The following is a 25,405-nucleotide window of genomic DNA, read 5'->3' as shown; positions in this document are numbered from 1 at the left end:
CCCTTCCGATCATGGCATTTTTATCACAGCAATAGAAAGAAAACTAGAACACTGGTAAAACTTGCAGGAAAGGGAATGTCAGTGAGTCATCTTCCATGTCACTGTTGGAAGAGGAAAGATTGCTAAGCTGGCTTGGCTCCTTTCTCCAAACTCACCAGATGGTGGGATGTCCAAGTAAGTTCATTCGGGAAAAACAGAAGGTTAGAGAAAAGACAGTATCTTTCTTCTAACTGGTCTATCCAAATATGTAAATGAAAATGAGCACGTGTCCTTGAGTCATGTGGTTTCCCAGACACCAGAGAAGCAACTCCACCTCCATGGAGAGGACTGAGGCAAGGACATAGGCTAAGAATGTTTAGGGGAAAACAAAAACAAGACAGAACAGTCAAACAAACCTCTTCTCATAGTAACTAGTGGAGGAGGGAAAAAAAAGCAATTCTCTTTTATAATGAGGAGGAGCCTTCCATGTGAGAGCCCCTTGAATTAAAAAAAAGATAAAAAGAAAAGAAGAGAAAAAAGAAAAAAATAAGCCATTCCTATATTGATTTGAAACATCGTGCTAACTTTGATGGTCTACATTCCATCCAAGTATCAGCAATACAAAGTTCTTTTAAGGTCCATCTCATTTCTTAAGAAACTTATGGCCTAGGTGCCAGACCATATTTGACAGCAAACAACTAGAAGACTATACCTTGGGTTTGATTTCTCTGAAGACTTATTTCTCCACTATTAAGAGGTGAAATACTTATCAGAGAAGACCACTGAGATGAACCTGTGGATGGGATGATGATGATGATGATGATGATGATGATGATGATAATGATGGTTCAGATGAAGCAGAAGGAAGGATGGAGCTGTGAGCCAGTCCTGTTGAGAGCCTCAGTGGACAGCACAAGACATGTTGGCACTGTGGTGGTGGTAGGGGCTTGGCTTGACATCCCTGGCTGGTGCATTGGTTTCTGGTAGGCAGAGATTTGGATAAAGGCTTTTTTATTTCTTCTGAGACAACCTCATCAGGGCTGGCAGCTGTAGGTGGAGTACCACCAGTATTTCTAATATTTCTTGGCCAGCAGGTCCTTTTGAGTGAGTAGTTTAGAAAACAGAACTTGTTGGAGGTAAGATGCCATGAGGAAATAGCTCTCTCAGAAGCTAGATGTTTCCAAAATGCCATCTCTCCAATTCTCTGGCCTACTATTGTTGTTGTTGTTGTCTTCTCAAAATAAGGAGGTTGATTCTAGAAGCTCAAGTTGATTATTTCCTCTGCTAATTCATACCAGCCTCACACTTACTTCAGTAAATGGCTGAAGGAAGAGCCAATCTATTGAAATGTCTCCCTGCACAAAGTATTCTTAGGTGCTGAAGAGGGCAGGAAGAAATGCCTGGCTATGAAACTGAAAGTTTGCACTGGGCACTTAGTAAAGCAAGCATCCTATTTTATGGCACTTAAATTTTTGCTGTTGTTGTTTGTTTTGTTTTGTTTTTGTAGGTTAGTTTTCTTTTGCTTTTGGTTACTAAGCCACTGTTGGAAGATTCCTCTCTCTGACACCCATGGGCCAGTCCATTGTTTTAACTCATTAATAGGTAGCAGTATGGATGATGGGTTGAAGAAAAACCAATGTCTGATATCACTTAAGGTCCACCATTGATGGAACCTCTACCTGACACTCATGGGTGACCAAGAACCAGAGACTAGATAGCCCAGGGACATAGATTAGAACCAATACTACTAGTCAAAAAAAAAAGTAGTGATAAAATGACTCCTCCTAATAATATTTTGCTATGTTCATGAATCAGTGCCTTATTTAGCCATCATTAGAAAAAGCTTCCTCTAGCAGAAGACCCATAGCCATACATTATACACACACATACACTCACACACACAAACACACACACACAGAGAAAGAGAGACAGAGAGTGAGAGAGACAGACAGAGAGAGAGGAGAGAGAGAGAGAGACTAGATGAATTTTAATTTGGAACAGAACATGGCTGTTCTGGCAAGAGATCACATCCAAAGAACTTCTAGCTCTGTGTGATTTGGTTGCAATACAAACACACCTTTAATCTGAGGAGACAGAGGCAATCAGATCTCAGATCTTGGAGTTCAAGGCTACTCTGGTACAAGTAAATTTCAGTTAAAGAAAAGTTTAGGTCCAGGTGTGGTGGTACATGCCTTTAATCTCAACACTCAGGAGACAGGCATGCAGATCTCTGAGTTCCAGTCAGTTCTGTTCAGCCAGTAAGTTGAGAGGCAGTGCAGTGGTGCTGAGTTTGTGGCAGTTCGGTTTGTGAAATTCAGAGGCAGTTTTACTGGGAAAGTTTTACAGAGGTAGGTTGAAGAAAGAACAAGCTAGACACAGGTGAAGACAGAATGAGCCAGAGAATGAGAAGGAGCCAGAAGATTTGAATATATTGCCAAAAGTTAGTATGAGGCCAAGCAGAACAATTCAGTAAGAAACTGAGAGGAGTCAGTTTGAATCAGTCAGCTTGGAAAGGAGTTTGACCAGAACAGCTGAGCTTAACCTGCCAGCCAGGATTCAGAAAGAGCTAGAAATTCAGCAGTAAGTCTCAGAGGCTGAAAACATTTTAGACGTAATTTATATTGCTTGTATGGAGGCTAGAAACTTCCAAGACAGGGCCTAGGTTAGCAAATGGAGATAGTAAGCCTCCAAGATGACATTAAAACAGACAAATATAAGTAACTTTTATGAGAGAAAGAGAGAGCTTGGAATACACAACTTTAAATTGGAGTCTCCATCAAATCATTCTCCTTAGAGTTCAGGGAATTCTGGGGGAGAAGAGGCAGAAAAAGTGTTAACAGTCAGAGGCAACAGTGGACCCCAGGAAAACAAGGTCCTCTAAATCAACTGTGCAAAGCTCATATGAACTCAGAGGCTGAGGCAGAAGGCATGGGTCTGCAACAGATCCTTTGTGAATATATTAGAGCTTTCACCTTAGTGGTTTTTTTTTATCATTCCAAGTATGTGCATGAGTGGGTCTCTGATTCTTGTGCCTTCTCTTGGGACTTTTCCCCTTCTGTGACAGTTTCTGTTGTATGTTACATTATATTTTGTGTTTTGTTGTTATCTCTTAGAAACCTTTTCTTTTTTTTTTTCTAATGAGAAAAAGAAAGGGAGTGAACCTGGATGAAAGGAGAGGTAGGAAGAAACTTGGAGGAGCAAAAGGAAGAGAAACTAGAATCAAGATGTATTGTGTGGGAAAAGAAATCTATTTTCAATAAAAGGGAAAATATAAACTATAATTTAAAACATTATAGATTGAAAAAAATGAAATCACATTTTTTTTCTCCTTCTCTCTACTCTATTCAGTTTCTTCCAGGCCCCCTTCAAATTCATGGCCTCTTTTTATTTAATTATTATTGTTACATGTAATTAATTAATTAATATATTGCTACATAATTATTATTGTTAGATATGTAAGTACATATAAATATATTAATATAACCATCCCCCAAAGCAGAAAGAGACTGGAGAACAGAAGTGAAGATAAAAGACACTATGTAAGACAGTGATAATAATGAAATTCAGATCTGAGTACTGGGAGAAGAAGAGTAGGAATAGTGGCTCCTAGGGAGGATTTTGGAAACCACATTGATGGAGTTTAAAGACCAATGGCATATGGAAGATGAGAATGTTTGTTTTCCAACTTTAGGTAATATGCAATTGAAAGAGAGGGGGAAAACCTTCATTTAAAAAATATTATAACATATTCTTTTTATTTTTATTAATTAGTTTATTCCCTTTTTATCCCACCTGTAGCTTTCTCCCTCTGCCCCTCCCAATCCCACCCTCCCTCCCTCTTCTCCACCCATACCCCTTTCCCAGTCCACTGATAGGGGAGGTCCACCTCCCTTTCCATCTGACCTTAGTCTATCAGGTCTCCTCAGGACTGTCTGCATTGTCTTCCTCTGTGGCCTGGTAGGGCTGAATCCCCCTAAGGGGGAGGTGATCAAAGAGCAGGCCAATCACTTTATGTCAGAGACAGTCCCTGTTCCCATTACTAGGGAACCCACTTGGACACTGAGCTGCTATGGGTTACATCTGTGCAGGGGTTCTAGGTTTTCTCCATGAATGGTCCATGGTTAGAGTATCAGTCTCAGAATATACCCCTGTGTCCAGAATTTTGGTTTTGTTGCTCTCCTTGTGGTGTTCCTGTTCCTACCAGGTCTTTCTATCACCCCCTTCTTAATCAATTCCACTTACCAAAGCTGAATCAAGACAGGTAAATCAATTAAATAGTCCTATATCCCCTAAGGAAATAGAAGCTGTCATCAAAAGTCTCCCATCCATAAAAAGCCTAGGGACAGATGGTTTCAGTGCAGAATTCTATCAGACCTTCAAAGAACAGCTAACACCAATACTCTTCAAACTATTCCAAGAAATAGAAACAGAAGGAACACTACCAAACTCATTCTATGAAGCCACAGTCACCTTGGTACCTAAACTTCACAAAGACCCAACAAAGAAAGAGAATTTCAGGCCAATCTCCCTTATGAATATTGATGCAAAAATACTCAGCAAAATACTTGCAAACCGAATATAAAAACACATCAAAGATATCATCTACTATGACCAAGTAGGCTTCATCCCAGGTATGCAGGGATGGTTCAATATACAGAAATCCATCAATGTAATCCACCATATAAACAAACTGAAAGAAAAAACAAAACAACACATGATCATCTCCTTAAATGCTGAAAAAGCATTTGATAAAATCCAACACCCATTCATGTTTAAAGTCTTGGAGAGATCAGGGATAAAAGGCACATATCTAAACATAGTAAAGGCGATATACAGCAAGCCTATAGCCAACATCAAACCAAACGGAGAGAAACTTAAATCAATCCAACTGAAATCAAGGACAAGGCAAGGCTGCCCACTCTTTCCATATCTCTTCAACGTAGTTCTTGAAGTCCTTGCTAGAGCAATTAAGACAATTAAAGGAGATCAAGGGGATGCAAATTGAAAAGGAAGAAGTCATTTGCAGATGATAATATACATGAATGACCCCAAAAATTCTATCAGGGAACTCCTACATCTGATAAACATCTTCAGCAAAGTTGCTGAATACAAACTTAACTCAAAAAAAAAAAAAATCAGTAGCCCTTCTGTATACAAAAGACAAAAGAGCTGAGAAAGAAATTAGGGAAAAAACACCCTTCACAATAGACACAAAGGACATAAAGAACCTTGGTGTGACTCTAACCAAGCAAGTCAAAGACTTGTATGAAAAAAAATTCCATTCTCTGAAGAAAGAAATAGAAGAAGAAATCAGAAGATGGAAAACCTTCATTTTTTAATGCAAAACTATATTTATTTTAAACATATATAACTATCTCATTTGTAAGTATTCTCTCATTTTATAGTGGGTTTTTCAGACATTCAACTACTTCAGAACATTTATGATTGGTGATATGGTAGCAACCATGTATTGGAAGTTTTGTTTCTTATTTTCGAGGCAGTTTTGTTAAATTATCTTGGTTTTTTTGGTCTCTCTCTTTTGAGACAGGGTTTCCCCGTTAGCTTTGGCTGTCCTAGACTCGCTTTGCAGACCAGTTTAGACGTGAATGTGAAAAGATTCACCTGCCTCTGTTCCTCAGATGCTGTGCCTACAGTCGTGTGCCTCCAAACCTGGTTTAAATTATCTTATTCAAACCCAGAGACTCCATAGTCTTGGGGATTGCAGTTATGTGTTTGGTTCTGAAGATCATGTTCTATTCCTTCCTTGAGAATTATTATTTTCTTTAAAAAGGTGTTTAAATTATTCTTTCTTTAACAACTTTGTACAGGGTGTTTTGTTCATGTTAATTACACTTTCCGAGATCCACACCCACCCACTCACATTCACACAACTTTGTGTCCTTTCCCCCATCAGAGCCAATTTATGCTGACCAAATACTACTGGATGAACAACCTACCAGTGGACTTACCAAAAGCTAGACCCTTACAGAAACCGGACTCCCCCTCTCTCAGCAGCTAACAACTCCAAATGGCTCCAAGGCCGAGGCTTGGATTTTGTGCCCAACTTCCCACTGTGCTGGGATTTAATCCGACTTTGGCTTGCACAGGCCTTGTGTGTGCTGTCACAATCACTGAGTTCAAATGTATAGCTGCCCTGCTGTGTTCAGAAGACACCCTCTCCTTATCTTCATATACCACCACTCTCTCTTTCTGGCACCTCTTCCATAATGATCCCTGAAACATCCTTTATTTTTATACTCCATTAAAGGCCTCAATCTAAGTGTTCCTAGTCCCTAGATACTCCTCTTCCTGAACCTGTGCTCTGGGTCACTCTGCAGTGCTGATAACATGTACTTCTTCAAGGGACTGACAAAGGGTTAAGGAGCAAGACCTATCCCCATAGGTAGTTCATACATGTAGTTTTGGGTATGTAATGCTGATGTGTTATAAAAAAAATTACATTGTCAATAATTCTTATGTAGAAATAAAATTTTCATTTACTATTTTTTGGCTTTGTTTTCATGCCCTAATTAAACATTGGACCAAGTGTATCATGCTTTTTTTTAATTTTAATTTTTTTTCACTCTACAAATATACCAATACACTTTGGAGATGGTTGGAAACTGGACATTAGCCTGGTTTTCTCTTTCGCCAACTGTCCCTTTAGTCAGTCTCAAGATTTTGAGTAATTACTGTATGGTATCACATCCATTTCTTGTTTTCTAGTATAATATTTCATTTCAATAACACTCTGTCATTGGCCAGCAGCTTTTTCATGTACTGTCCTATTTAAGCTTCCAATGATGTGAGATCCAGTGACTCAGTGGGAAGGGTGAGCTGCGAAATCTCATCCAGCTACTAAGAATTGGACCAAGATTCAAACGTCACACCTCCAAATTCAGATTCAGTACTTAAACAGAATTTTAACCTCATTGAGGATTCTTTTTCATTTAAATAGGTCAAAGAGTCACTTAAAACACGTTTACCAACAATTTCCTTTCTTCATTGTTTATGTGTTTGCCTATCGACACAGTGAAATTTACTTTTAATTCCATCCTTATTAAAATACAGTTTAAGTGAATGCAACTTTCTTCTTGACCTAGAAAAACAAACAAAACAGAAAACAGGAGGCAGATTCATCGTTTACAGTCGTCCAGTTAACCCAAGGGTTTACATAGAGTTTTCATTGTTTTTGTGAAATGTTGTGGACTGCTATGCTATTCAATTGAGTAACAACATTAGAATTTGGACTTTGAAATAAAGACAAACAGATAAGTCTTGGTGATATACAAAGGCTGGCCTCTTTTGCCTTGGATTTGAAGACAGGGATTTCTGTGTTGTTCAGTGATTAAGGGTGCCAAATGTAGCCAGGAACTATTTCAGCAATCATAGATGTTATTTTTCCAATTGAGCCAATCTGCCAGACTGGCAGACAGAAAACTAACAGAAATATTAAATATAGACAGCTTCTATAGTTGAATCTTGTTTTCCCTCTCTCTGCTGGAAGCCACTATAAAATAGTAGCTTGTATGGAGGTCATTAAGCACACACACACAGATACACACAGTCCGCTGTGTATTCACACTGTTAAATTAAGCCTTTGTGAACTCCACAACTAGGTGCCAAAGCAGTTGTTGTCAATGTCTGAGGTGATTGAGGTGGTCTTTTATTTATGACACAACTCAGACACTCACTGCTGACGCCCTGTCACACTGGGGAGGACACCATGCCCTGTTTACCACACACCTTGGGGAATGATCTTAGGGGAAGGTCTGTTCTTCAGTTTCCAAATTTATACTCTTGAGGTCATATGCATTTGAGGCATGTGTACTGGGGGATCTTAATGAATGCCTGATTTTATTCTCAGGGCTTGTGTATGCATGGCCAACAAAGATTCAAAATCACTTGCAATTCTCCTGGACACAAATGTGTCAGGAATGGACTTACCCTCTGTGACCACAATCTCTGCAGAGCAAAGCTCTTCCCTCATTTCAGGGAAATGATGATGCAATCAGTGATGACTGCAACATGGCACATGTGGCTTCCTCAGATGCCCCTGAAATACAAAGGGGCCCCATAGAGGCTACATGGCACTGCAATGACTTGCTCTGTTATTTTCTTCTGTGTCACCCCCAGTTTACCTTTGAAATGTGTTTCTAACTCTTCTATTTCCTTGGTCAAGAAAGTTTGATATAATGCAAAAAACAAAACAAAACAAAACAAAAAAAAACAGAAACAAAAACTTTGTTTGGTAGAATGAATAAATGTTCATCAAGAAAAAATGTTTCTCAAATGATTTTTACCTAGAATGTAGGGAAAACACACACACACACACACACACACGCACATGCACACATATTCATACACAGGCACATATACAAAGCCATGCATACACATGCACACTCACACATGCACAATACATGCACACACATGCATGAGTACATACATGCGCACACTCACATACATACACACACTCACACACACAGAAGCAGGGGAGGGGTTTCATCACAGCTGATTTTCTATGATTACTTCCACCTCTTGCTCCATCTGTGTAATTAGAAATTCAACTGATGACATGTTTGGAAACTGATGTTCTTTAAAATGTAGTGCTTCTAATATTAAAAGCAGTGCTCCCGATCAATCTTTCTGTACGTGTCGGGAGTGATGACTTCTTTCTCAGCTTTGAAGAGTTTGAGCTCTCTGAATCTATGCAAAGCAGTGAGTAATTTAAAAAGTAGCAAGGACAACCTTGTTCCCTATCCAATGAAGGAGAAAACTGACATTTCTTGCCCAATCCATAGACTGGGTATGGTGCTGTAGACCTTTAACCCCAGCATCTGAAAGGCAAGCAGGTTTCTGAGAGTTTGAGGCCAGTCTGGTCTATATACTAATCAGCAAGAGCTATTTTGTTTCCAAGAAAGAAAGAAATGAAAAGAGACATATTGAGAGAGATAGGAAGAGAGAGACAGAGACAGAGAAATTTGACATCTCAGAATACATGGCACAGGTAGTCATTTCTGAATAATTATAAACCTCCTAACTTCTCAACCTGGATTTTTCACTGACATGTTACATAGCTACTTTCTCCTTATACTTCTTATATATGGAAGACATTTATGGTCCAGTTATCCCATTCCGTGGGAAATTGACAATTATAGCCTTGCTCTTCAGTGTGGGAAACCCCTATACAGGATAGGTAGAGGGTAGACTACATCTGTTTAGCACAGGAGAGAACACCTGATTGATGGCTCAAAACTTTGAGAATCTTCTTGAACTTCTTGTATTAATTTTCTATACAAGCCTAATAAATTGTCACAGATTGGTGGTTTTAGAAGTTTGTTTCCCCACAGTTCTGCAGGACTGAAGTCTGATGAAAGTCTCTCTAGGCTAAACTTAAGGTGGTGGAATGATGGAGAATCTTTCCTTGTGTTTTCTCGGCTCCCAGATGTGTCTCACTTTCTTGCCTCTTGGCTTTCCTCCATGTTCAAAGCCAGCTATGGGTTGTCACATCTTTCTCACATTACATGGCTTTCATCATCACATCTCCTCTGCTTTTGCTTCCTTTTCTGTCTCTTTATTCCTCTTAATACAACAACAACAACAACAAAAACTCTCATGAGTAAGTCTCCATTCCCTAACCCATCCTTTAAGTTAGCCCTCCCCCATTTCATTTCAGTTGAACAAAATTAATCCCATTTGCAAATTTAACTCCTTTGGTATAGGGTATTATGTATTTCAGTGTACACAGACAACTTTGGGAAAACATTATTTTGTCTATTATACTTTTCCCTCACCTCCTAACAGTTGGAGAAAGATTGTGTTCTCTCACTAGGGAATAAAGGTTAGCTGATGTCAATAGAATCAGAGCTGATTCTTCTTGGATAAATTCCCAGGAACCATACCCCTACCCTTAAAGCCTTTGTTCAGATGGCCTGTGTGGATAAGAGTGCTTTATGTCGGATGAAACCAGAACCAAAACATTTTCTCTAGGCGTCCCCAAACAGTGTCATCAACAAATAGTTCTCTTTCCTAGTATCAGGGTAGTCGTCCTTAAAGGGGAAAGTAATGTCATTCACAACTGAGGACCTGTCCCTAGTCAACGAATACATGATTTGCATTTAAGTGGAAATTTACTGGCCTATCTGTTTTTGAGAAGAGAACACTTCAGCCCCCTGGGATTCTGCCTTCATGCAGGTCCAGCCAAGCTTAGCCAGTGAAAGTTGTCTCCTATGAGCCATGATTGGATCGTTTTTAGAAGGGATCCACATAGGCTTCCAACCCATAAGAACCTGCTTCTGTTTTTGAGCTACCCTGGAAGTCCTCAGAAATGTGCAATTTCCTCTTTCCTAGAGTCCAAAATTCTAGCTGCACTTTTGTTATCGGGTTTGACTTTTACCCTGTCTGCCTGACCTTGATGTCCAGCTGAGGTCTGAATGTAGGCTAGCTTATTATCTTCGCTTGGTCTGGTCACTCCAGTTTTGGTTTTCTGTATCTTTAATTCTGTTTTTACCCTTCCCCTGACCTTTACTCTTACATTTCTGGGCCTCTTAGAGGCATGTAGAAGTTTCTTCCAGGCCTGCTTGAGCTGGCTAGCTTATAATCCACTCGTCTCTGGGTTTGTCTCCCCCATTTCCTGAAGCTTTGGTCTTTGACTGGATGGTAGGCAGTAGTAAGATTTATTAATGTGGAGGAAAATGGCTTAGCAGGAAAAACAGGGTGACCTTTGATGGAATGTAACACCAATGACTTCCCTACAGCTCTTTGTAAGGAATGTGAGGAGTGGGAGTTGAGTTACTCCTTCCTTTGCCTTTTGGTATCTGAAGCTACAGAAAAGAGCTGGGGGTGGAGGAATCCCAGACATTTTAACTGAAGGGATGTTGTGACTGAAGGGCTGGGGGAATGACATTGGGTGCAGAAATTTTGTCTTGAAAAGTTTCTCCTTAAATTGATAGGTTATAATTTTTTAATTATTAAATATTTTTGTAAGCTTTTAGATGGAAATAACTCTCTGTTGTTTAGTCACTTACAAGTACTTTTTATTAGGACCTTTGAAAATGGAAAGAGAGGGAAACAGAGCAGAAAGTCTAGGACTGAGAACAGTCCTCTTCAGAGATATTGTGTAAAACTTCAGCAGCATCTGCAACACGGTTTAGCAGTGACTGTGTCTTGCGATGAAGACTTGGGAAGACTGTGCTCACCTAGCTAGTGGAAGTTGGTATTCCCTAGCCCAAATTCCTCTGAAATAAGTATCTTCGTAAGGAGGAAAAAGGTTCTTCCTCTGAATGAAAGGTAGGAGAGAGAGACAGAGAGACAGAGAGAGATAGACAGACAGACAGTGATACAGAGAGGCACAGTGGGAAAGGGGAAGGGAGGGAGAAACAGAGACAGAGAAGGAAGTTGATGGAGATTTGTCCTGGAAGACCCTTGCAACCAAGGCTGAGAGCACTGGGGACTTCGCCCAGGATTTTTCGCATGGAGGATGCACAGAGCACTAGAGAACCATATCCAATGCATGTTCCTATTGCATTCTTTAATCTTCAGCTCCAGGGACTCAGTAGGAGGCTGGAGGCTGGTAGAGTCAAGGACATGAGAGGAACATTGTTTCTGCAGCGTCCTACTCTGCTAGTTAAAAAAATATCTTTACCCCAGAATGAATGTTTTGGAGTGGTCTGTGCTACATGGGGTGTAGGAAGAGGAATATACCTTCTAGCTTTCTTGATTATTCTCCATGTGACCCTGATTGAAATATGTGGCCTTTCTCGTACCTGATGTATCAAATGAGAGTGGTAATAGCTAGCCTCTTATTGTGCAGTTTTGAGGACTATTTGATGAAACACAAAGTAGACATTAAGCCTCTTACAGGGCATACATATGTAGGGACCATTAAAAGCTATTTATAATAATAATAACAATTATTATTAATGTTTTCATGCTGAACTTGATGACTTGTGAGATGAGCTGAGAGAAGGAACACCCGGGCTGTGGCCTGATCTTGCTTCTCCTAAGGGTTAACTTGCAAACAGCAACAAGCTCGCCTTTTTCACTCTCCCAGGGACTGACATCAGAATGTCAGCTCTCTGCACCCTACAATTCAAATCTTTGCTTCCTTTGGTTTGACTATAAAACTGTGGTCTTCCGGAGCTTAATTTGCCCAGGCTTAGTTTTTAAAATGTCCCCTTGCATCCAGTTTGGCATTCCATAGATCTTTAGGCTGATTTTACACTTTATTGTATCAAAGGTTAGAAGTCAACTTAAAACATGACAAGAACAGACAGTTATAGCATTTGGCACCTTGGTCTCCTTTTCATACAGTGTAAAGCATTTAAGAAACAGTAACCTCAGCAGGGTTCTTACATTAGCTCTGGTTTGAATTAGCCCTTCCAATCTGGGTGGTAAGATTTAAGTTTGGAAGTTAAATGGGCACATTCAAGTTCAGAAACAGAGAACCCTTTCAAAATGTGGATGCATAGCTAAAACTTAGGCCTTGCTTTTCTTTTTAAGTTCTATTTTATTTCTCCTTTTCCATTTCTCTTCTCTGGGATCACATATATTCTCTGACCTTTATAAAAATTCTATATCCAGAAGAGATACCATTAAAACATAACATTTTTTTAACTTTGTCCCTCCCTCTGCTTTGTGGATGGAGATTTTCTCACTGATCAGGAGGGGTTAAAAAGAAGGCAATAGTTGTAGGTGTATCACAGATAACATCCGTGATTATGTATGATGTCATTACAGTGGAGAGAACTGCAAAGGCTTCCCTGGGAAGCAGCCATAAGTACTAGCATTCAGCTAGGACTTATCCTGAAGCGTGACCCTGGAGCAGTAGTTTACAACTCTCACTGAATTCTTCCTGTTCTATAATTTTATAGTATAGTTTAAATTTATAGTATATTCTAGAATTTTTCAGCAGGCTTTTTTCTGACTTCCTATCCTTAGGAGTTCCAGGCCTATGGTCACTGGCTGTAGGTACTTATAAAGTAGAAGATATTTGTAAAACTATTGGGAGAAGAAGGAAGGGAGGAAGGAAGAGAAAGAGGTGAAGGTGGAGGAGGAGATAAATACTGTTTACTCTAAGTGATTACTAAAAAGAAAATATTTCCTAGTGAAAACTGAAATATCACATTTCATTTTTTCTTTCTTTAAATACATTTTTTTAATATTAATTACATTTATTCACTTTGTATCTAAGATATAGCCCCTGACACACACAGTATTGATTCATTTATAAGTGGATACTAGAACTATAGGATAAACATACTAAAATATCACATTTCTTTATTATTATTATTATTGCTTTAGTTTGGAATAAGGAAACACTTCAAAGATTTTGAGTTTACCGGTAGCTGTATTAGATAATAGGCAAGTATGTTAAAGGCCTGCTTTTATGGATGCTCATAGTATTGACCAATCTGTGAAGCAAGACAACTTTTGACTGTACTGCCAATTTCCTGTCTTTTGAAAATTACTCTAAATAGTTTACCAGGGCTTCTAATTTTCCCCTTATCATTTGTTATAAGTTAGTTTTTCATGTTTTTTTTTATCCTTAGGATTTCCAAATATGTCTAGTTTATGAAGCTAACAAATTCCTTGCTAACATAAAGGCCAACACACCCTCATGTCACTGTGTGGCTCTTTCCATTCATTATAGGTTGACTTTACAGACCCAAGAGAGAGTGTTTCTTTGCTTGGCCTCCTGGCACACTGAGCAAGAATCCCACCCCTCCTCCTCTCTTCAGTGTTAAAACAGACAGCAGTCTTCAGCCCAGGCTCTTAGTCAAACATCAAACTTTGCAAGTACATTCCGAAGTGTAATTTGGGATGGCGGTGTTGATGTGACAAATTTACTGTAGTGCTGTTCAACTCTCCCGAAAGGCATATCTTTTGAGTATTAAAAATATTACTTAGTCCTGTGTTGGTGAGAAGCTACAGAGTGCAAAACGTAGATCCTAGCTGTATTTTTAAGAAAACCTTGAGATCCGAATAGAAGTATTATACAACGGCTCATTTATTGATGATTTAGTTGAGGAAATAAAGATTGCCCATGAGAATTCTAGATGTTGACTTCAGGGTGAGTTTTGGTATGTGCCAATAGTGATGGACTCCAAATCCGAGCAGCTCTGAGATGCTTCTCTTCATGGTTTGTAGATGCTGAGTATCTGCAAGGGCTTATGTAAGTGTGTGTGTGTGTATGTCTGTGTGTGTGCATGTGCATGCATGTGGAGACCAGGAGTTGATATCAGTGTATCTCTCAATTGCTCTCTGCCTGTTTTTTGTTTGTTTGTTTATTTGTTTGTTTTGAAGAAACAGGTCTCTCACTGGATCCTATGCTTACTGATTTGCTTGACAGCTGTCTAACAAGCTCCAAGGATCCTCTTGTTTCTACCTCTCTGGTTTTGGGATTACCATGTTTATGGAACCATACTGATCATTTGACCTGGGTCAGTCTGGGGTTTAAACTCAGATCTCCATGCTTCCACATCAAGTGTGTTAGTTAGTTGCTGAACCATTTTTCAAGCCCAGCTCTAACTACTTCTGAATGTCAAAATAAATGGGAATGCTTTATTTTATTTTATTTTTCATGAGGTTGAGCATTGAGCTTCATGTGTGCTCGCCGAGTGCAGTAACATTGCGTGCTAGCTACAGCTCTATCCAAGGCTTATCTTATTGGATGTATGTACACTTAAGATGCATTTCACTGTACCCGGAAGTGCCGTCCTAAAAGATGATCATATTGCAGTGCCAAGAGAGAACCTTTCTTGGTGCTTTCTGGCAAGATCTTATAGTGTTCACTAAATTAATGTTTTAAACTGCCTGCTTCTTTTGCAAACTGCCTGAACTTTACCAGACACAGGCCATTCAAAGGTCACCTTTGTTGGTGATTTGGATATTTCTAGCCCATACATAGTCTATCTAATGGATTTTTCTCTTATATCTACAAGAAAGTAACATGGCTTTGAACGAAGAGTGCTGAGAACACTTGCTTCATGATAACCCCTGATCCTCTGAACGGTTATCTGAAATTTCTCAAAGCAGCCAGCTCATGTAACTTGTTCTTAATCCTATCTACAATGCTGAGTAAGGAGCCTGCAAAATGAAGTATGTTGCTCTCTACCAGCTGAAACTGAGGGCCAGACACTGATTTAGCAGCTTAGTGATATTCTGTTTTCAAATTGCCTCAAACCTCTTTCCTATTTTGAGAAGGAGCTTAATACCATTCAATAAAAAGATTACTATTTTTTTTAATGTAGGTATAATGTAAAAACAAATAAACAAAAACTGCAACGTATTCCCCAATGCTTACTGGTGGGTATTGCTGACCATGCTGACCCTTTAGCTCATGGTCAGTTAATTCTTCAAAGAAGATTTCAAACAAGCGGGTGGCCATTTCTTTTCTTTAGTTCTTTTACTTAGCCCTTCTCCATCACCAAGGGTGTGCATGGTGGCTTCAATGTAATTGAGCAGTGGTTGTCAACCAATGGATCATGATCCATTTGGAATTCAAATGGCCCTTTCACAGGGTCGCATATCATATATTCTGCATATCAGATCTTTCCATATGAATCATAACTGTAGCAAAATTAAAGTTATGAACTAGCAACAAAAATAATTTTACAGTTGGGCTCACCACAATGTAAGGAACTGTGCTAACAGTGTTATGGCATTAGGAAGGTTGAAAACCACTGATAGAACATATAGAAACATTAGGTTTCTCAAAGTGTATGCGTGGAAGACCTGGTTCATCCTTCGTTTTTAATCAATCAAAGACTGATATTTTTGTGATAGAATGAAAAAAATAACTTGCCAGAAATAAAAAAAAAAAAAAAACCTACCCAGGTTACATCCCAAGACCTGTAGTAAACTTTGAGAAAGTCAAGGCTGACACTTTCTCTTTAGCTATATCCAGTCTTGAGGATGACAAGCAGATAGTCACAGCAAATGATACATGGGTAAGATCATTGTAGGAATTACCCAGGAGAGGCATCTCATCCTAATTTTGGAACTTGAAGAAGGTATTGGGGAGGGGTGTTAGTGATGCCTCTGCTGGGATCAGATACACAGTGATTATGGGGCTAGGTGTCAGATCTATCAGGAGTTTTCAGGGATGAGAGGTGAAAGAGGGATTTTTGTTTCTAACTTTTCAGGATTATGACTCCCATGCACTGCACTGCTCAGGGATCTGCCAAAACTCATACAGTTGGTTAATGATCTGTTAGGACTGGCAACCAGGCATTCTGACTTAGAGTTCCTTGTTGGGTTGCATTTATTTCTCTACAATTCTCCTGAGTTTGTCATCTTGTACTCTAAAAAAATGCACTGGAAGGAGGTGGATGAGAATGAGGAAATCTCTAGAGAAAAGTAAAGTATTAGCTAAAAAAGAACCAAAAATCGAAAGCATAAGCCAAACAACAACAACACAAATATCCCAAAGCTTTTAATAATTTTCTATACAGGTCGGTAATCATGAGGCTAACACAATGTAGGGAAATGTCATTTAAGTTTATGTTTGACCAGTAAAGCAGGCAAAGACATATACAATGCGATTTGAAAATATTTGATTTAAGATGATTTAAATTGAAATATCTCTAATTTTTTGTTTGTTTTAAAGCATTCAGCATCTACCTGATGGACTAAATGCTAAGGGAGGAGCTTCGTTCATGAAGAAGAATTTTATGTAGCTTGTGTCTTCTCTAACAGTAAGTGTTGAACCGGGAAAAGAAATGGAGGTTGCTTGAGTTGCCTATTCTGTCAAAGGAGAAAGCATATTTTGGGTATGTTACATACAGTATTGAAGTTATAATTACTCTTCATCCACTTTTAATCATATTACAAAAATGAGACCATTTTGTACTATCTTTGTTCTTGGCTCAGATACTGCCAGATGTTCTAAAATGGCTAAGAAAAGGCCAAAAGCATTGTGACCTGTGGCAACACTTGCAGGGCAGCAGTTAAAGGGGATTTATAACCATTTCCTTCTAAGACAAATAATTCATTCACTGAAAATGACATTGATACCTAGCTAGAAAGTTCTTTGAAAAACAAATACAACCTAAGCAAGAAAATAAAATTTAAAAATATAAATATAATTAACTAAAACTTGAACTTAGCTGAAAAATCTTAGAGAACCTGAAGATTGACAGGATGAAGGAAGGCAGTTATGTGTGAACCTAAAATTCTGTTTTCATGAAGGAATAACTATCTCTGGGATAAATAGAGGCCACACACACACACACACACACACACACACACACACACACTTCGATGTACTTTGGTCTACAAAATTTCAAAGGGTGGACCTCAAGTATTATAAAGCTGTGCATGGTGTTACCAACGTGTGAACAGGATTATCAATTCTGTCATCTGCATTTCTGTGCATATATGTCCACATACATATGCATGCCTATGCATGCACATGTTCATGCAATCACGTACTGTGATTGGATGTTTCTATCTCTCTCAGTGCGTATGTTGAAGTTGAAGGTTCCAGAGTGACAGTATAAAACCGTTAACTCTGAGTGTGTGTGTGTGTATGTGTGTGCGTGTGTGATTAAGTCACAAGGGTAGGGACTTCATGAATTGGGTTACTATCCTTGTAGAAGTGATCCTGGCACTTGCAAGCAGCCCATGTGCCTAGAACATTAGAGTTCTTCCTGGGACACTAGCTGTATTGGCGTTCTTGTCTTTGTTCTACTCAAACTCAAGACTGAGAAGCAGAATAGTTTTCTGTTGCTTTAGGGGCCACTTATCTATGTAGGCTTCCTTCAGAAGCTCACAGTGACTGAGGTAGAAAAGCAGGAGCCAGGCATGTCCCCGAGGGACACCAAACAGGGTGAATAATTGTTATCTGGGAGAGGAACCACTAATCAAACAGGAAAGAGAGAAATGCATGGTTTATATAGGTGTCCTAGGTTCTGGGATCTGAAATGATGGGAGAATAAGGTTGGCAGTAGGCAGGGCTTGCATCCTCCAGGAACTTTATCTGCATGCCTCACAGAAATACAAAGAACCTTCAGCAGAGTGAGACCCACTTGTATGTTCAGACTAGATCACTCCAATGGCTGGGTGAAAATAGATATTGAGGTAATTTTAGTCTAAAGTTCTTATCAACTGTGCATGTCTGGATTAGCTACACCTGTTCTGGATTCTTTGATGTCTGTGATCTGCAGCCAACAATCTTATCTCAGTTTTGAATGACTCATGCTTAATGGAGAGCAGCACGGAGGCTGCAGGGAGGAGAAGGTGATGGCAAATGGGTAAATGGTAAATGGGCTCAGTTGTCTGCTTAGAAGAATGGGTGTAGCCAGATGCAGTGTCTCTGAGCAGGTGTCACCGCCATGCCTAGGTTCATGTGCCCTACATCAGAATGGGATAGTATTATCTCTCTGTGGCTTGGTTCTTTCCTTTCTTTGAACATTGCTGTTCAAAGTATGGACCCCAGCAATAGCTACATCAGTGTCATGTAGGAGTTTTCCCAAACGGCAAAATGGGAGAATCTATCTCATAGCTACTGAGTCAGTAATTGCTTTCTATCAAACTCCTAGGTAATTTATATGCATATTAAAGATTTAGAAACACCATTTTTGAGTAATGTTTTTCAAACTCTCTCTCTCTCTCTCTCTCTCTCTCTCTCTCTCTCTCTCTCTCTCTCTGTGTGTGTGTGTGTGTGTGTGTGTGTGTGTGTTGCCAGAGACTAAAGTTAGATTTCTTCCTCAATTGCTCTCCACCCTGCTTTTTAGACAGGATCTTTCACTGGAGGTAATCTATTTGGCTTGATCTGCCTGTCTCTGCCTCCTCCGTGCAACAGGATTACAAGAAAGTGCTTTGGTTCCTGGCTTTTTACATGTGTTCTGAGGATCTGCAATCAAGTCCTCATGCTTGTATGGAAAGCACTCTATAGACTGATTTACACCCCCTCTGCTCCTTTCAAACATTTAAACTAAAACCTTCCCACATGGCAATAAAGACATTTCATATTGTGACCTAAGAGAAACACTGAAGTTATTTACACTCATACACACACACACACACACACACACACACACTCATGCTCAGAGGTAGGGGAGGGAAAGAGGAAGGGAGACAGATAGAGCCAGAGATACAGCGGGAGCAAATGTTTTAAAAGGCAAAACATATTTTTCTGATTTTCCATTAAAAAAAAAATCAACATTCACACTATCAATTTCATAATTTACTAATAAGCTGTACACAAGAGCTTTGCTCCTAAAATCTCAAATCTCAAAGCAATGTCAGCTTTGCCATGGAATGCTAGAGATCTTCTCAGTTTACAGATAAAATAAATTGAAAACACTCTTTCAATCTAAAGATATTATTTTCATTCACATTTTCGGAAAGATCTTATTTTTTGGCATTACTTGATTGCTAGGGAAAAAGTCCTAGTAAATATAATAAACAATATAAGAAGAGACAAAATATTCATGGAAATAGAAGCTTAGCTTAATAATGAAAAAGAAAATAAAATTAGTTCTATGCTTCTGGTTGAAATTGTATATTATAAATTAATTTTTGTTTTTGTTTGTTTTTAGAGACAGTGTTTCATTCTTTTTTTTGTTTGTTTGGGTTTTTTGTTTGTTTTTTATTTTTATTTTTATTTTTCTCATTAGTTACATTTTGTTAATTCTGTATCCCAGCTGTATCCCTCATTCCCTCCCCAATCCCACCCTCCCTCCCTCATCTCCTCCCTGCCCCTTTCCAAGTCCACTGATGGGGAAGGACCTCCTCCCCTTTCATATGACTCCGTTTTGTCAGGTATCTTCAGGACTGGCTGCAAAGTCCTCCTCTATAGCCTAACAGTACTGCTCCTCCCTTGGGAGGTGGGGAGACCAAAGAGCCAGTCACTGAGTTCCTGTCAGTGTTTCATTCTTTAACACTGGTTGAGCCTGAACTCACAATAAAGCTAAGACAGGTCTGTAACTGTGACAGTCTTGCTGAGTCTGCCTTCTACTAATTTCTAGTGATATGGACTATTTACTGATAGGATAAAAAGTTGATTACACATTATTGTTAAATACAGTAAACATAGTGTTTAGCAGCACTGGGCTGAAACTAGAGATCATTCTAGAAATTTATTTCTTAAACTGTTTTTTTGTTAGAGTACAACCTGACAGGGTGAAAGCCTGGACAGCCCAATTCTTTCCATTCCCACTCTATAGAAGGAAGCAAGTGTAATAATAAAGTGGAGCATGTCACTATATGAGCAAAATTTTTGTGGTTTGCCCCAGCAAAGTGGTGAGAGATGACTAGCATGTGAATCACAATGTATACATGCCTTACCATGATTGTGAAGCTGCAGTATTCAAATGCCTTTGGTGGAAACATATATGTCCACACACTCTGGGGTTAACCAAGTAATCCACAACAATGTCCAGTATAAATAAAGAGGCCAACCCAAAAGTAATCATAAGCAGAAGGCATTTGGAAACCATAACCATGCTAGGCCCATAGTCACAACCAAATGTACTTTTTGAAAATGGTATGGATTCTGCAAGCTGTGCTCCATTAAAGTCTTGTAATCTTGTCAACGTTACATGCTCAGCCTACATTAGAATCATCTGTGTACTCTGTGAAGCAAGCATTTAGTTGGGGACATGCATCTTGGTGAATTTTAATGATCTTAGGACATGTCCAATGTATAGTCTTTGAATGAATGTGGAAATGACAATGCATTATTTACTGCACCATTGGGCTGTAGCGCCCAGGCATTTTGGGGAACCCCAGGGTATGCTAGACCATCTTTTAAGACTAGAGCATCATCAATGATCAAGGTCACACTTTAACTATCTAGCTACAGCAGGTGATATCCCATGGCATTTTAAGACAACAGATTTTTTTTTTCAATGCAGTTTATTCAGGAACCTTGAACAATCCTCGGACCCTGGGGAAAGCCAGCCCACAGCTTAAATAGCCTCTGGGTAGCCAACCCAGGCATGCCACATGTGCAATGCAGATAGGTCCACATACATGGAAGCAAGCCAGATCCTCAGCCTTAGGCAAATGTGGAATTGTTCGTGACAGAGAGCACTCACCATCGGGAAGGTGGAAGGCAGAAACCAGCTCCATCTTTAAGGCATAGCATTCCGCAGCTCTCTACAGTTCCCCCTTTTTGTTTTGGACGCATCAGGCAAGAGTAGAGGTCTGATCTCTGATATTAGAAATAAATTGGGACTTTGTACTGATGTTCATTTAGGTGTCATCCACCCAAAGAGCATCAGACCCGTCCGATACCTTTTTCTCAGAGGCGGGACCTGGGGTATCAACCCGCATGCAATCAGACATGCTCTTCTCTGGGTGGAAAGCTGCTGACCCTGAGTGCAGTGCTTAGCCTCGCATCCTGAGCGTATCATTTTAGCTTTTTATGGTATCCAACCATGCTTGGGGAGAATGTCCTGCTTCAATGGCTGTAAAGGCCTGAATGATCATGGCTGCATCACACTGTTGTGAGACTCTAATCTTGCATATATACCACAGGCAAACCAAGGAGACCAACACCAGAAGGCCTGCTAACGCTCCCATGCCCGCCCATTCCTTCAGATGATTCATGGCTGCAGCAATCCATGTTGATAATCCTGTGGCTAGTCCTGCGTCCACTCTGGTAGAATTTACTGTGACAATGGCCACTCTCAGCTGCTCCATCGTAGTATCGAATTCTCCAGTCCAATTACCTAAAATATAGCTCGACAATTGTTTAGACAGATTTGCAGCACAGGAAAAATTCTCATGTTGTATGCTAGTGACACAAAGTCCAGCATACTTTCATTGACAGCCAGGTTGAGCGATTTGCCATAGGGTATCAATTTGCTCCTGCAAGAGGTCAATCCTCTGATTGACCACAATCAAGCTTCCTTTTAGTTGAGCATTAATTCCTTTATGAACAACTAAGGCATGAGCTACATTGGCTAAATGATTATTCAGGGTCTGAGCAGTCTGCCCAGTATGACTCATGGCTAATGCCCTGGTGGTAGCTCCAACAGCCACCAATGAGATGGTAGTAACAATGGTGGCTGTAGTTCCAAGATCCCTTTTCTGTCTGAAGAGAGTCATAGCATGAGGGGCATCAATGGGCACAGGCACCCAGTGAGGCATGCGAGTAAACCAGGGCATACCTAAATTTACTAGCATTCCAGCATTGGGCAAAAAAGCAAGTATCATTACCACAATTACTTGGCTCTATCTGGCTAATAATGAATAAAAATGGGGGATATAAACAAACAGGTGTGGGCTTATAGGAAATATTATGAGAAGCCTTAACCCCTCGACAACAGATTTTTTAAATTTTATTTTATTTTGTTAATTACACTTTATTCACTTTGTATCCCCCCCCCATAAGAACCTCCCTCCTCCCCTCCTGGTCCCACCCTCCCTCCCCCTTCTTCACGCATGCCCCTCCCCAAGTCCACTGATAGGGGAGGTCCTCCTCTCTTTCCTTCTGATCTTAGTCTATCAGATCACATCAGGAGTGGCTGCATTGTCATCTTCTGTAGAACATCTATACAATGGAGTATTACTCTGCAATGAAAAATAAGGAAATCCTGAAATTTGCAGGTAAATGGTGGGACCTGGAAAGGATCATCCTGAGTGAGCTGTCCCATAAGCAGAAAAACACACATGGTATATACTCACTCATGTAGATATGTAACATAGGATAAACCTACTAAAATCTGGACATCTAAAGAAACTAATCAAGAGAGAGGACCCTGACTAAAACGCTCAATCCATCCCGAAAGACAACAGATTTTAAAAGAAATATTTTCTGTTCTCTGAAGAATGTAGGTAAAGCCACTCACACATGGAACCAAGCACAGATAACTCTACATGGTTCTATACCCATGGCCTTGTCTAGGGGAGGCACGTCAGATTTATATTGGATTAATGGATAACCTTTTTTTGGAGATAGGGTCCTGACTGGTAAGGATCTTGGCTTTGAGCATTGGACAGTGGAACTTGGCTACACAACCTAGTTTGTCCCGTTTGTCTCAAATCACCCCCAAGTTACAAGGTGAGGAGTGGGGCCTTTATCACCCCCACAAGCTTATGGTGAAGGATCTTTCCAGATCTGTTGGCTTCCTTCTCACCATGTTCATATACATCCTGGTTTCCAGATAATTAGTGTCCCACTAAATCTGAATTTCAGACACATAAGAAATTTATTTTTTAATATCTGAAGCATTATATAAGATATTCTTAGACAAACATTATTCATATGAAATTCAATCTTCATTGGATGTTTTATGTTTTTATTTGCTAAATTTGACAGTTGAAACTTCTGACCCTGTTCCTACATCTGAGTTTCCTTGTGACCTTGCTCTAATCTCAAGAGCAACTGTGAGAATGAGTGAAAGACCAGCAGTACTATCCCAGAGTGGCCCAAGGGAAACATGAAAAGTAATTCTGAATTACCAAACTTTCGGTGAATGTAAGGAATTTGGAAGAAGGATTTGGAAAGGGAGATTTGAAGCATGAGGGCAGGAGGAATGCAGGAGTCAATGTATATCTAAATATTGAAGGTTGGGATTAAGGCCCTGGAGGTAGGTAAAATGTGGAGAAGTGTTGAGAAGTGACTTACCCAGAGGAATTTAGAGGCAGAAAAGTGGCACGGTTTTGTGTTAGACGCTTTCAAATAGGTGCCGGTGTATGCACAGTGTGTGTGTGTGTGTGTGTGTGGTTGAGTGGTCATTTTTGACAATAAGCTTTGTGAAACAGAACAACAGAACAACTGGAAAACAGATTAAACTTGTGACCAGCCATAGGATGATTTATAGTTTAGGTGCTACTATTCAAACTAATTTCCCCAGTGGTTTCACTATGCTTTCCACATGCTGAAGAATTACACTGCACTGCAGTGTGGTAGATCTGTGTCCTCTCAGCAAACAGCACAAAATCAACAAGGTGTTTGATGACTGTGGATTGGAGCCATGATGAAGTTGTATCTTATCTGTCTGCATTTGCAGGAAGCTTTTGACTTTGAGCTTCACAGACAATCCAGCATAGATCTTTCTTTCGCTTCACAGAGATGCTTTATTGAGTAGGGAAATACATGCACACTGCTCAAGGACTGCAAATGAAGTGGAGCTGGAAGATACTCATCAGTAACTTTCACATAAAGCCCAGATGCTCTGCAATTTCAGAGGAAATATACCAACACGGTCTTCAAATGATGCTTCTCTTAAATTGACTCTATTAGCTCACCTTCTATGATCTCTCTTTCTGTCTCCCTTCTCATCTCTCTCTCTCTCTCTCTCTCTCTCTCTCTCTCTTTCTCTCTCTTTCTCTCTCTCTCTGTGTGTGTGTGATTTTCCTGGTAGAGGTCATTTCTACATCCCTTCAGAGTCCTCCTAGAGAGGAATGCAATGTGAATGGATAAAATGCCATGCAGGTGGGAATTCTCTAATGATTCTTCCTTTGAAAAAAGCTCCGTCCGCTCATTTGCTGCTTATAAACAGCTTTCCCTGTGATTTTGTGGCCAAGAACACGGTGACTGTCCCCTGCAGTTCAAAGCAGAGCCAGGGGCACACCCTCTGCTGCACAGAATTAGCTTCTCTGCAAGTTGCATACCCAACATCAATGAGTAATCAGTATTCTACCATCATAAGTGAGCCCCTGAGCCGACTTAGCTCACACAGCAATTCTCCTCAGCCTGTCCTGCAGGTAGAAGACAAACACATTAACCCAGAACGTTGCTCTCCTTTCGGTTCTGCTTTTCCCATGTAAAGTCAGTCCGAGAGCTGTTGTCATGAAAGGAAGGTCCCGCCTGGTTAGTGAACTAGTGCTTTATAGACAAGGAGTCATGGATGTTCCACAAGAGGCCGTTTCTTGTTCTGGGCTGTATGTATGTATCTCTTTCTTCCATTGAATTAACTGAGTGTCTGGCATAGTGGCAAAAATAAAATAAAAGAGTGATTCTGGATGGAGAAGCATGCTATCCTTGTGCAGATAATATGCATAACAATTGGGCCAGCAGTTGGAGTTTGTTCTGGAGGCTGACGTCAGGCCAGTCATCACACCACCTGATTCATTACGCTCTGGCTAGCTCAATTGCTGCAAATGGGGCAGAGTTTAGAGCAGTAAAGAGTCAAGCAAACATCATTCTGGCTTAAAAATGTAAGATTTGGTTTATAAAGTACATGAATAATTTGTGACGCACAGCAATGCCGGTGGCATAAAAATTAACCCGGTCTCATATTTCTCCGTGATTGTACCAAAAATACATGTGTGGTGGATTCACTTCATGTCAAGTACTGTATGTAATAGGAAACTGTATTTGTAGAATGTTATTAAACCAAGCTGTGTTGTAACTCTGAACTAGATGGAGGTTGGCATTTATTTGGTAATTACTGTATGCCAGGCTTGTAAGTACTCTGTATGAATTTTCTAATTTTAATCCATATCGTGAAGCCATTGATTCCCCACT

This window comes from Meriones unguiculatus, chromosome 15, assembly GCF_030254825.1.
Source record: "Meriones unguiculatus strain TT.TT164.6M chromosome 15, Bangor_MerUng_6.1, whole genome shotgun sequence".
Lineage (NCBI taxonomy): Eukaryota > Metazoa > Chordata > Mammalia > Rodentia > Muridae > Meriones > Meriones unguiculatus.
Note: the sequence above shows the minus strand (reverse complement) of the source record.